Source organism: Triticum aestivum, chromosome 2B (genome assembly GCF_018294505.1).
Source record: "Triticum aestivum cultivar Chinese Spring chromosome 2B, IWGSC CS RefSeq v2.1, whole genome shotgun sequence".
Lineage (NCBI taxonomy): Eukaryota > Viridiplantae > Streptophyta > Magnoliopsida > Poales > Poaceae > Triticum > Triticum aestivum.
In genome coordinates, this window is record NC_057798.1 from 217,795,084 (window position 1) to 217,809,241 (window position 14,158).

The 14,158-nt window shown below is 39.7% G+C and overlaps 1 long non-coding RNA gene across 1 annotated transcript; it reads left to right on the forward strand.

The window, feature by feature from the left end:
* The first annotated feature begins 9,274 nt into the window (after positions 1-9,274).
* LOC123044434 (uncharacterized) lies at positions 9,275-13,378 on the forward strand. Its single transcript, XR_006420099.1, has 3 exons — positions 9,275-9,639; positions 11,054-11,178; positions 12,557-13,378. It is a non-coding gene; the product is annotated as an uncharacterized lncRNA (long non-coding RNA).
* The last annotated feature ends 780 nt before the right edge of the window (positions 13,379-14,158 follow it).

A 14,158-nucleotide genomic window follows, 5' to 3' on the forward strand; every position in this document is an offset into this window, starting at 1 on the left:
AGAGGGATTTGTAAACATGAAGGTACATCTCACATCACCTCCTTTTTACTCTGATGCATATGGCCAAGATACATGTAACTCACTACTTACTCTGTCATGTTGTGCATTCACATGTGTTTCAATTCTATCATTACATGCTTGCACACATGTAGGGGGAGCTTATGCAAGTTACATGTTCTGCCAAAGCTTTACTTACTACACTTCATATCACTAGGGATAGCGTGTTCACCCAGTCCATGAAATCAGAGTAAGATTCATTAGATCCGTGTAGTGTATTGATTGTTTGAATGGTATATTTGGTTAGTGATTAATTGTTTGTTCTATACAAATGATATTTTTGCTAATAATCTGACTAGGGTTAGCGTGTGTGCTAATAATTCGTAGCCAAATCTTGAGAATTGATTTTGAATGTCCTACATATATGTTTGTGCCTTTTTTTCTTTCAGATCTTGAGAATTGATTTTGAATGTCCTATATGTATGTTCCTGCCTTTGTTCATATTGATATGTACACATATTAGGCTCCGACCAGGGCGCCGCCGGCTGTAGATCCTACACCCGGCAGCGCGGTCAGAAGTGGCCACGCCCCTGGATCCGAGGAACCAATAGAATAACAGGAGGATCGCATCAACGATTTCCCGGATGCCATCCTTGGGGAGATCATCTTCCTTCTCCCCACCAAGGATGGCTGCCGCACATAGGTCCTCACATCTCAGTGGCACACTCTGTGGTGCGCCGTGCCTCTTGATGAGGACATGACTACCTTGGATACGACCAAAAATATTGCGTACATGTATATTTGTGAGGTGATTTCTAATGCAAACTATGCAATAATTTATTTATTTCATCCAGGGCAAACATACTTCACAAACTTTTGTGTCATTTCCAATTGCAGGTGTATGGTACATTTGTACAATCCACTAGGGCTGGAATTCGAGCCGAGTCGAGCCAGCTCGGCTCGACTCGCTAGAGCTCGTTTCGTTAACGAGCTAGCTCGACTCGACTCGTTACTATAACAAGCTCAAACCCAAAATTGGCTCGACTCGTATAACTCGCGAGCTGGCTCGTTTAGCTTGTTAAGCTCGTTTAAGATATAAACATAAAGCCCTCAAATATGATAAAAATGATTATGTATTTATTAAACATATATATCACTATACAATTGTAATTTTCTTGTAACGAGTGAGTCTCCTAGGAGGCTAGGCCTTCAACTGCTCGGCCTTGGGTTGTGCGCTGGGACGTATGTTGTTTAGTGGCTGATCTTTCTTTGTATTGGGAGTGGCTGATCTATTGTATCGAGCCTAACGAGTTACACGAGTACTCGTGAGGTTGGCTCGTTTAACTTGGTCTATAAACGATCTTAAACTAAAGCTCGGCTCGACTCGTTATTCTTCGAGTTCGAGTCGATTCGAGCCGAGTCACGAGCTACTTGTTTAGCTCACGAGCTTCGAGCTTTTTTTCCAGCCCTACAATCCACATATGAACATAAGGGGAAAAGAGATGTTTAAGTGATGTTCAAAAAGTCCTCTCACGTCACTTTTGGGCCAAGAGAAGATAGAGTCCAAGTCTCTCACGTTCTGGATTCAAATTCGGACTGCACAGACATACCTGACTCAAAACGCTAAGAACTCTTCCATACAGACTCCAATTTGGGTGATTCCTATTTTCATGGAAAGTATATTTCGTGCTCTTTCCAACCCAATTGGAATCACCTTAATATCCGTCTGGACCGTTAAGTTATCGACAAAACAATTTGACGCTCCAGGAGAATCCGAGTCAAACTACAAGTCAAAAGGTGTTGCATCACCTCCACTTGGGCCCACGAGCCTTGTACGACCTAGGGTTAGTTCTAGGCTGCCTTGGGACATCCTCCCACCTCCTTGGCCGCCACCCCTTGCTCCTATATAAGTAGATCCATCTAGTAGCTTTTTCCTTGGGTTTTATTGAGTTAAAAGTTAGCCATCGCTGCAACTTCGTGTACTTCGTTTGTGTCCAACGACCAGACCAAGACCGCTTATGAAACCCACTTTTGTCAATGCTTCATCCATATTCGCAATATTTAGATTGCTTTATCATATTCTTGCTCGTTCTTCGATTGCTTGCAGGAATAGGCCTTCGTGGTTAGGTTGATCGTGCTCCGGCGTGGTCAATAATCTCTCGGAGTTGGTTTAGCGATTGCTAAGGCGTAATGTCGTGCATGTTTGTAGTCGGATCGTCAAAGTCTCCACCAAATCGATAGTTATCATCTCATCGAAAGATTGGGACCCTCGCCTCTATCAATTGGTATCAGTTTTCAGGTTGCTCGGTGAGAATTCCCAGTTATCCCTAGATTTGATTTATTTTCATACCTACTATCCAAGGAAAAGCCACAAAGAAAAGTTAGATCTATTCATCCTTTGTCCTAGCCAGTCTGAGCCTTTGCAATTTTCTTTTCATTGTTTGTATTATTGAATTCTCGGTTGCATCATCGTGTCAAGTTGCTGGTCTTAGTGTCTAGTTCGTCTAGAGTTTCGAGTTCTGTTCATATTAGTCATGCCGCCGCTGCATCATTATTCCTTCCGTTGTCCACCATCTCATCCATCAATTTCCACCACGTGCTACCCACTGTTCATTGTCTTCATCATAGTTGAGGTCATTCACATCTTCGCTTAATCCAATCTGCATCTTATCTATTTTATTTTGGAAAGAGGGGGAGAGAAAAAAAAGTAAAATAAAGTCAGAGAAAAAAAAAGAGAAAGAAAAATAAAATAAATGTGAGGAAAAAAAGAGAGAAAAAAAATAAAGTTCGGATCTATCTAGACTCAATCTTGTAGTTGAATTCAGATTGGAATCAGTAAAACAGGCATAACTTCCTCATACGAAGTCCATTTTGGCTCAGCGAGTACTCAAATTAAAGCTACAGACGAGCCGTATCTAAATAGTTGCAGAAGCATGTTCAATATTTGGCACCCCAAAATCGGCTTCTAAATAGGTCTTTTTGCCCTTCAAAGTTCACGAACACAGCTTATTCCAGTTTTTCAAGCCAGTTTTAGAAATTTTTTTGACTCCTCATATCAACTCGGAATTGAGTGATTCCTTTTGCATTAGAAAGCTTGAGTTAGTAGAATTCTTTGAAAAAATTATCAGAAAATTGGCTCAAACTTTTCAAGAGGAAAGTTGGAGAGAGATGTTGTATATCCTGCTTGGCAGTTGGTTTTCATCATTATGTTTATTGCCATTGTGATCTTCACCTATATCTTGTTGTCCAGAGCTACTTAGTATCCTTCATTGATTTTTGTTGTGCTACGCCATGACCTTATTAGTGTTCTAGGCTCGCGTCTCTAGTCCGGTCTAGCCTAGGATCAGCACAGTACCGTCGTTGAGCGTTTATTCAACATTGCATCTTCGAATTGATTATTGCTAATTTTTTGCTACCATATATAGCCAACCCAGCTCCACATATTTCTAGACCGTGTATACGTACATTCCCCTGACAATCGCTTTACACAATATTCAGAGTTATTTGACACCGCTGGTTGCCTGTCACCACCTGCCGCATGGTAAGAACTTGTAAGATATTGATATTTGCTACATACTGTGAGTGTTTTACCACCACATCCTACTAGTTCATAGGAACATTATTCTTGGATTTTGTTTCTTGTTTTCTACTAACTATGGCAGGTTCCAGAGTTGTTAGTTCTTGGGCTTCATCGATCGTGGGAGATTTGCCACCACGTAAGAAAATACAACAACTGTCACAAGAGGAGCAACAACATTAGAATGCACATAATCAGGTTAATGTTTTCATGCCACCATTTATTGTCGTTTTAGGCCTGATTTATTATTGAATGGGAGTACGAATTAAATGATATATTTGCTTCCCATAATTTTGATGAGCGTGAATTTCAAGCGGTGGTTAGTACTTTTGGTAGCTTTGCTTTAGTTTGGTGGAGTGAATATTGTCGGCTAAACCCTGATTTTATACCTACTACTTGGGATTTGTTTAGTTAAAAGTTAGCCATTGCAACTTCGTGTACTTCATTTGTGTCCAGCGACCAGACCAAGATCGCTTTCAGATCCCCACCTTTATAAATACTTTATCTATATTTGCAATATTAAGATTGCTTTATCATATTCTTGCTTGTTCTTCGATTGCGTGCAGGAATAGACCTTCGTGGTCAGGCTGGTCGTGCTTCCGGCATTGTCAGTAAACTCAGGAGATTGGTTTAGCGATTGCTAAGGCGCAACGTCGTGCACGTTTGTAGTCGGGTCGTCAAAGTCGACTCCTCCAAATCGATAGTTATCATCTCATTGAAAGATCGGGACACCCCCGCCTCTATCAAGTGGTATTAGAGCAATCAGGAGGGTTGCTTGTTTCCATGTTTGGACTTTAGATTAAAAAAAGAAACAAATTTGTTTCTCACCAAATTGGAGTACTACTTGGGATGATTTAAAACTTGTCATGAGAGATAGATTCGTTGATGTTTATTATACTCGTGGCACGATTAAAAAATTACAACATTTAAAACAAGGCACTGACACGGTAACAAAATATTATGATGAATTACGAACTACATTGTTGCACTCATTTTTGGAAGAAAGTGAAGACGATTTTATGGATAGATTTTGGGGAGGATTAAATCGTGATATTCAAGAGATACTAATTCATGAAGAGTGTTATCCTATGGACCATTTGTTTCGTCTCGCTTGCAAAGCTGAACAGGAAATAAAACAACGTGTTGCCCAAAAGGAGAACAAGCGCACGGTGCACATTCCAAGTCTGGATACAAATGTTTCTTCAACTACTAGGCATACTATGACACCCTCATCTGTTGTTGCGATGACTACATCATCTCCACCATGTGACACATCACCACTGAGAGTGCCTACATCATCTGAGTTGATCATAAGAGGTAATGACAAATGTACAGATTTTCCACTTTCACATGAGAATGGTGCATGCCTAGTTAACTTGAATACATCATTTGTTGAGTTACCTATTGATTTTGGTACACCACCTATTTTAGAGAATTGTGTTACTGTCATGAATGCGTCATGTGATCAAACAACTAAAATACCAACAATTTTGACTGCACCCATTGAATTAACTATTGATGCAAAAGAACCAATGTTTAATCATTTTGATATGACCTCTAATCTTTGTGATGATTCTATGACCAATGACTTATTGCATGTTTGCTTATTTAAGCATGTTGTAGCATGTAAATTTGATGCAATTAAGGTTTATTCACCAATGTTAGGATGGTTTAATGATGAACATTGTCAACCTTTTGAAATAAATAAGAGCTTCGCTTATATGTGCAAACTGAATTGCAATATTTTCATGCCTTCTACTTCTTGTGATAATATTTTGGCTTTAGGTTTTATGGACTATGAAGGTTACTCATGTATACATGTGTCATATGTGTAAAAACCAAGTGAAGTAAAAAATGGATGACATATACATATACAACATGTACACCTTGTCTCTTTTGTTAGCCACATTTTAGATTAAGCAACGCCGAGGACGGCTTTATTTTTAAGAAGGGGAGGATGATCAGGACATGACTACCTTGGATACGACCAAAAATATTGCATACATGTATATTTGTAAGGTGATTTCTAATGCAAACTATGCAATAATTTATTTATGTCACCCAGGGCAAACATACTTCACAAACTTTTGTGTCATTTCCAATTGCAGGTGTATGGTACATTTGTACAATCCACATATGAAGATAAGGGGAAAAGAGATGTTTAAGTGCTGTTCAAAAAGTTCTCTCACGTCACTTTTGGGCCAATAGAAGATAGAGTCCAAGTCTTTCACGTTCTGGATTCCAATTCGGACTGCACAGACATACCTGACTCAAAACGCTAAGAACTCTTTCATACGGACCCAAATTGGATGATTTTTTTGTTGGAAAGTAGATTTCGTGCTCTTTCCAACCTAATTGGAATCACATTAATATCCATCCGGAGCGTTAAGTTACCGACGAAACAATCTGACGCTATAGCAGAATCCGAGTCAAACTACAAGTCAAAAGGTGTTGCATCACCTCCACTTGGCCCCGTGAGCCTTGTACGACCTAGGGTTAGTTCTAGGTTGCCTTGGGACGTCCTCCCACCTCCTTGTCCCCCATCCCTTGCTCCTATATAAGTAGATCCATCTAGTCGCTTTTTCCTTCGGTTCTATTTAGTTAAAAGTTAGCCATTGCTACAACTTCATGTACTTCGCTTGTGTCCAACGACCAGACCAAGACCGCTTATGAAACCCCACTTTTGTCAGTACTTCATCCATATTCACAATATTTAGATTGCTTTATCATATTCTTGCTCGTTCTTCGATTGCTTGCAGGAAGGCCTTCGTGGTCAGGTTGATCGTGCTCCGGCGTCATCAATAACCTCTCAGAGTTGGTTTAGCGATTACTAAGGCGCAATGTCATGCACGTTTGTAGTCGGATTGTCAAAGTCATCTCCACCAAATTGATAGTTATCATCTCATCGACAGGTTGGGACCCTCGCCTCTATCACCTCTTAATCTCGACTGTCGTCGGCTATCTGTCGTTCAAGATTTTGAACTCCACGGGTCCACCATCTCCTCCCGCCAGGGCTCCGTTCAATGCCTATGCATCCTGACATGCTACATGCTGCACATACCCTGCATGATTGATGCATGGCTGACATCCCATCAATTCAAAAAACTCAGCATCTTGGGTTCTACCATTACTTTGCAAATAGCTTCCCACCAAGCGTTATAGCTATGCGATCACCACCGATGTACATCTCATGGTTTTCTTCCTCTCTATCCACACTGCCACCTTGGCCCGATGCCATCTAGCTGACAATCTGGTACAAATGCTTCAACTCCCACTGCTAAAAAAACTCGCGCTTGTGGTGGTCGATCTGTCGGAGGCATCACTGCACAGCATCATCCACTCCTGCTGCCCTGCCCTGGAGCGCTTGCTGCTTGTTTTTGGAAAAGAAAAACGCATCCATTGTCTCCAAATAAAGTCGCCACACCTTGTGAGCATTGGAATTTGCTTTAAAGGAGAGGAGCTCATCATCAAAGATGCCACTTCACTCCAAAGGTTTCTCCTTGATTATTGGTGTGCACCCTTCGCAAATAACTGCGATCTTTGCGCCTAAACTGGAGACTTTGGGTGTAATTCCTGATCCGCTTGAAGGTTACAAGATGGTGGTAGGCTCCACACTTATTTTGGTACTGTATATTATCATCAGCACTTTTGTAATCATAAGCTGCATTTTTCATTTGTGCGCATAAGTTTTATATCATCGACACTTTTGTAATCATAAGCTACATTTTTCATTTGTGTGCATAAGTTTTATATCATCAACACTTTTTTAATCATAAGCTACATTTTTCATTTGTGTGCATAAGTTTTATATCATCAACACTTTTGTAATCATAAGCTGCATTTTTCATTTGTGCGCATATGGTTTATATCATCTTGGAGTACACTTTTGGTACTAATATTATGTTCTATGCTCAATGAAGAGTTCATCCATGGATACCCTGTCAATGGTGCTGGATTCTGTCAAAACCTTACATATCAGTATGTGATGTTTTGATCTGAACAAGATTATCGGCTTGCTGCGATGCTTTCCATGTCTGGAGAATTTGTATATACCGGTGATGATTTCAAGCATATTGAAAGCCCATATATAATTTATAGAATTAATTGTTCAGCTATCGCTCTTGCGACATACTCTTTTTTTTAGACATTAACTGTTTTCAATCTACATGTCTATTTAGGCAAAAGCTCATGGACAAAAAGGTATAACCAATCGGTGGCACAAGAAGCACCGGGTTTTTCTCAGTTCTCATCACGTTCATTTGAGGACAATAACGCTGGAAGGATATGCGTCCAACCATGCAAACACTGGCTTTGTCACATTCTTCCTCTTGAATGTGAGGGTACTATTGTGCGTGAGGATTAAGGTTTTTAACAAAAACTTTCTCACGAATGGACACGTTGAACAGCATAAAAAGAAGTTTTAGGTAGACAAAAGGGCTTCTGAACGTGCTCGGCTTCTATTTACAACAACTTGTCTTCATGTACCAGTAGATTTTCTGGCCCAGGATCTTGATTTTGTGGATCAGACCGATCCATTTGATTGTGACTGTCAAAAACTTTGGTTGGGTTAGATGTTATTGTCCTATTCAATCTGGATTTTGTGTAAACCTGATGAACAATTAATCATCGTGCTTTTGTGCTTTTTGTAAGCTGGACTTACATATTACTGCCCTTTTCAACTCGACTATGACCCATATTTTCTTTCATACAAACCGGAGCTTATATCAAGAAGCCTCATGGTTTCGAGAGGGAACTTGGTCACCTGATCTGTGTGCGAAATGACATACGCTGTCTCTTCCCGCCTTGATTTATTTTGCAGAGGCAACATGCATCTATGCTAAAAATATGAAATTATTCAGGGTTCCTTTCGCCTTTTTATACAACTAGCGGGTCCACCCGCGCAAATTGCGCGGCTAGAGTGTTAAAATAAATGATATTATTATTATTATTATTATTATTATTATTATTACTACTACTACTACTACTACTCATGTAGACTTGCATTTTGTTATTCGACATTGCAACAAAGTTAATTGTTCTCAATCTTACTCCTCGGTACGCGTTCTCCCGCTTTACATGGTTCTTTGTGAGTTGTCGCCAGTAATTTCTACGGTACGCGTTCTCCCGCTTTACATGGTTCTTTGTGAGTTGTCGCCGGTACCTTCATCTTTTATTTTGATTTTGTAGCATTTTTATTCTTCATTTTTTGCACTACATGGTTGTAGTCCATCAGGGAGTACAAAATAATGTAAGTAATAGTAGTTGTTTTTTATAAAATATATTCTGCAGCTAATACTATACTCAAAATATATTCGTTTTTTTAACATCAGTACAGACACAAACGCTCGTATACACATGCATACACTCATCCATATGAACGCACACACGCACATCCTATCCCTATGAGCACCTCCGAAAGACTGAGCCGGCATATCATCTTGAAATTTACGAAGTCGTCGTAGGCACCTCATCGTCGACGGGAACGTCTCCTCCCACTAAATATGCATCGCCGGAAATCCTAAAATAAATTCAGGAATAAATACGAGCATCAGGGTTTGAATCCTGGTGGGCTGGGAATACCACAGTCCTCTAACCATCCAACCACGGGTTGGTTCACAAATATATTCGTTTTCACTCAGGAAGCTACAGTTGCCTTACTATAGTCAACGTGATACCCATCCCAGCACACGTGTACAACTTTTTTTTCTTTACAGAATTTACATCTCTTCTCTGAGAGGGTAAATCCCCTTTTCTCTCCTCTGGTAGCTCTGAGAGGGGAATGGGGAAGGGAGTGGCTTCACCAAATCTTGTGGCCTGCCCATGGATCACCAAAGCAAAGCTGGGAAGGAGATTCTCTTGCAGTCTAGATCTGACCGAGTGCTCCAGCCGCACGCGGATTTTGCGGCGCCCGGCAGCGAGACCGCATCTCGTCGTTGCTGATCTGCAGAGGCAAAAGCGGTCGCCGGGAGGCCACGGGAGAGTATAAGAGATTGCTCTCCGGTTCGTGGCGCTGGGACCATGAGCTATGTCGTCCGATTGAACGACGTCGTCCGTGGCAGAGAGGGGTAGGGATAAGTATATGGATGTCTTATACTACTCTCCATCATCATCCTCTCCCCTAGCAGTATATATGTACTTTATTAGTTGTAAATGTTAAGTAATTCAGAGGTAACGTTGTTACTTGTCATTGATGTGTATTGCATTTTTTAGGGAATGAAACTTATATTATTTTGTTTTTTATATATATTCTGTCCAATTTTGAGTATTGTTTCTTCAACACATCCGTAGAAATTATATGAAGTTTTCTATATTAAAAGGTAAATCCATTGTATCCATCTACTAAGTATGCCAATCTTTGTTATGCTCATTGTCTTCTCTGCACCTGTTAACATGTATATACATGAGAGAGGTGTCAGAAAATGGTAATCTGCATTAGCATGTAATTGATCTCTTTGCATTTGTAGAGTCAAACGTGGAGGCAAGTTGTGGAATCTCTCTGCATTTTTGTGATAGTTTGGATTTGTTTGGAGAGATTGCATCGCTGCATTCTTTTGTGGGGAGGATTGTGAGAGTTTGGCCATGTTTGGTTGTTGAGAGATTTTACCCTGTACACGCCAATTTTTTTAATTATGGGATGGTTTGATCACTCGTGGAATGGTCTAGCCTGTTTTTCTAGAGTTGATGGTCCAGCTTATTGGGATCATGATATTGAGTGTAGAGGTCCGAACCTGTTACGATCTCACGTCCGAGAAATTTACCCTGCTTCCAACATTATGGGTCCAATCTGTTGTGATCTCATATTACGGGGCCACCTTGTTTATAAAGATCTAACAGTCGTACTTTGTTGATTGGAAATAGGCACACGTAATTAAATACCGGATGTTTCTAATTGTTGTGGGATTTTTAAAGCTAATTATCTTTACTCTGGTGAACCCGTCAACACGTTCGAGAAATTTTACCCTGGGGTAGGGATAAGTATATCAATGTCTTACTGCTCTCCCATCCTCATCCTCTCTCCTAGCAGTATATATGTAATTTATTAGTTGATTTACTTAGTTGATATAAATGTTAAGTGATTCAGAGGTAACGTTGAGTTACTTAGTTATTTTGTTAAATTACAATTTAGATGGTAACCTCGTACATTCTGTTGTTATTCATGTAATTGAGTATCATTTATAGGATATAAATTATAGAGTAATTTTACTTGTCATTGATGTATATTACATTTTTTTAGGGAATGAGACATATATTTTTTTTATTTGATATTTTGTCCAATTTTGGTTATTGTCTCTTGAACACATCTGTAGCAATTATATGAAGTTTTGTATATTAAAAGGTAAATCCAACCATCTACTATGTATAAGCCAATCTTTGTTATGTTGATTGTCTTCTATGCGCCTGTTAACATGTATATACATGATAGCGGTGTCAGAAAATGGTAATCTGCATTAGAATTGATTGATCTCTTTGCATTTGTAGGGAGTCAAACGTGGAGGCAAGCTGTGGGCTTCCTAGTTGCTACTGCTTTCGGCTTCCACCTATGTAATGTGTGCTACAACTTTGCATCATTCCTACATCCCTCCACATCAGCTTATTCTTCATAGGTATGTTTCCCCTGTCTAGTTGGATAAAAGTATGTTATTTTTATTTGTTGTTACCATATTAGCAAGTTATATTACTGATATGTGTATTAAAACAAAGCAAGACCTATTACATTTGTTAAATGAAATTTAGTTCATATGTCTTAATTGATGTGCAAAGAATCGCACCTATTATAGGCGATGCCCATATTACTGGAGCTTTTCTCATGGTCGTTTTCAACTCAAAGTATGTAGGAAAAAGAGTGGTTACCAAGAACATGAAACTCACAAAAGTGCATATCTGATAGCCCTAATTGTATCGACTGATTTGAAGTATTATTTCTCTCTCTCAATCACGTAAATGGTTTGCCTTACTTTCAACATATTTATTGTGTACCCTCTAGCGCTTCTTCAGATTTTCCATCCGATGTGTTCAGCAACTTTTCCATATCATAGTGCAGAGTAAATATAATTCTCCCTTCGATCCATATTAATTGTCGTTGACTAAGTACAACTTTGTACAGTGACAATTAAAATGGATCAGAGGGAGTATGAAATTTCATATTTTCAAATTAGTAGAATATGCTTACTGGGCTGTTTATAATTTCTGTATATAACCGCAGCCGTTGCAGTAAATATACTTGTCAGTCTCCTTTGTATTTAGTTTGCGACAATCACCACATGACCATTGGATATTTTCTAGTAATAGATCTATTATATCTATGGCCGTTAAAGCGAAATCCTAAAAGTTTTACCCAAAAGCTCAAAGTTAGCAATCCAAATTAGTTGAGGGACCTACATAATTCAGATATGGCTCCATTATAACTGATATGACTCAAAAATAAATATGCGTCATGATTTATTAGTTGATAAATAAGAGTGAAAGATAGTGTTCCATACCCGTCAAGAAGTTTTCGAGTTTTGGCTCTATCTAGATCTGTATATATTGTGCTTTATATATTAATGTGGCACTGGTTAACTTTATGACCCTATGAAATCAATGACAAATCTATTAGATTTTTGTTTCTTTGTAAATAACAGGGGATCTTAAACATAATTGGACTTAATTACTGCAGTTAGAAATATTGACAAACAAAAATATAATTTGCATGTTTGTTTAAAATAGTAGAACAATCTGTAATTAAATATGATGAATAAACATTTTTGTCTATCAAAATCATTAGGAGTCTCATGAGTTGGTCGATTGTATGGTTGATAGAATCTCATATTCTCACTACTCTCACTTGAATGTTCTAGTTTGTGTTTTTGTTGCTCAATAAGCTTCTTGCACGCCATAGTGTTTTGGCAGCAAAAGGATTCGGAAATTGTTAGTTGGTTATCTATGAAGCTTTTATCCCGATATAAGTGAACTAATTAATATTTATTAACCTTCTTGATTCAGATGAGAGCTAGTTGGGACCTCAGCAGGTCGGTCTTGACTTCATTGGGCATCGAGTTGCACGATGATGTCGCAGCTTTGAATGAATATCGATGTTTGTACGGCATCGTGTCGCAGAATCACATGCTTCAATTTGTAGCACCCTGACTATGCTTAATGGCTTGGATAATTCCAGTGGAATGGCTGTAGGGTTACCTCCTCCTCGTCGTTGTTGCCTCGGCCACCGCCACTTTTCTTTGGCGCTTGCATCCACGCCCATCATGCGTTAGCTGTTCGGGGCCCTCTGTCGTATTCGTATATGTGATGTAGGCCATTCTCCCTCGGCAAGCCTAGCTTTCTTTGCTATTGTTGGTCTCCGGCGGTGAGACTTCGTCCTTGATCAGGTCATCTTCCAAGGATTGAGCCAAATTTTGTTCGAGTACACGTGATTGTTCCTCCACCACCTACATGTAATCTTTTTTTTTTGAGCATCAGTACAGACATAAGCGCTCATATACACGCGCATACACTCATCCCTATGAACGCACACACGCACACCTTACCCCTATGAGCACCTCTGAGAGACTGAGCCGGCATATAATGTGGCGCCTCGTCGTCGACGGGAACGTCTTCTCCCATTGAAAGCGCGTCGCCGGAAATCTTGAAATAAATCCAGGAATAATGTGAGCACCAGGATTTGAACCCTGGTGGGTTGGGGATACTACTGTCCACCTAGCCAACTCAACCACAGGTTGATTCACCTACATGTAATCTGATCCAGATATTAATGAGATTAAAAAAGTACTCTACTTCCTTATAATGACATGACCCGGTTCTGTGCGTGCCTATTTTTTCTTCCTTCAACGAGGTTACCTGGTTCTGTACGTGCCTACTTTTTTCTTTTGCAAACGGAATTGTTGTATCGATCCTAGATGCATGTATGACTTGGTTCTACCTTCCCTTTGTACACGTGGTTTGGCGTACGGGTCCGTTAGTTCGCTATAGGTTCAAACCTTAACTTTAGTGCTCGTTGCCTTATATACGCATATATACGTGACAACCCAATATGTTGGTACAAACATATTAAATATGTGTTACGTAAAAACTTTTAATCTAAGCCGTTATTATTCCCATCAAACGGTGCAAATAATATTAGCATATGTGGACAAATGTAATAGCTCGTTTACCTCTTGTTATAATAGATGATTTTCCTAGGCATTTTTAACAAATAGCCACCATGTTATTATCGCAAACGGTCGTATTAGTCCAACCGTGGGTGTTCAACTAACCATTTACTACCATAGGCAGCTGTTTGGTTCGACGGGACGATTGCAAGCAGTCCGCCGCGCGCGCTCACCGTATCGGGAAGCAAGCCACGAGTGATGACCCACAAGTATAGGGGATCTATCATAGTCCTTTCGATAAGTAAGAGTGTCGAACCCAACAAGGAGCGGAAGGAAATGACAAGCGCTTTTCGGTAAGGTATTCTCTGCAAGCACTGAAATTATCGGTAACAGGTAGTTTTGTGATAAGGTAATTCATAACGGGTAACAAGTAGTAACAAAAGTAAATAAGGTGCAGCAAGGTGTCCCAATCCTTTTTATAGCAAAGGACAAGCCTGGACAA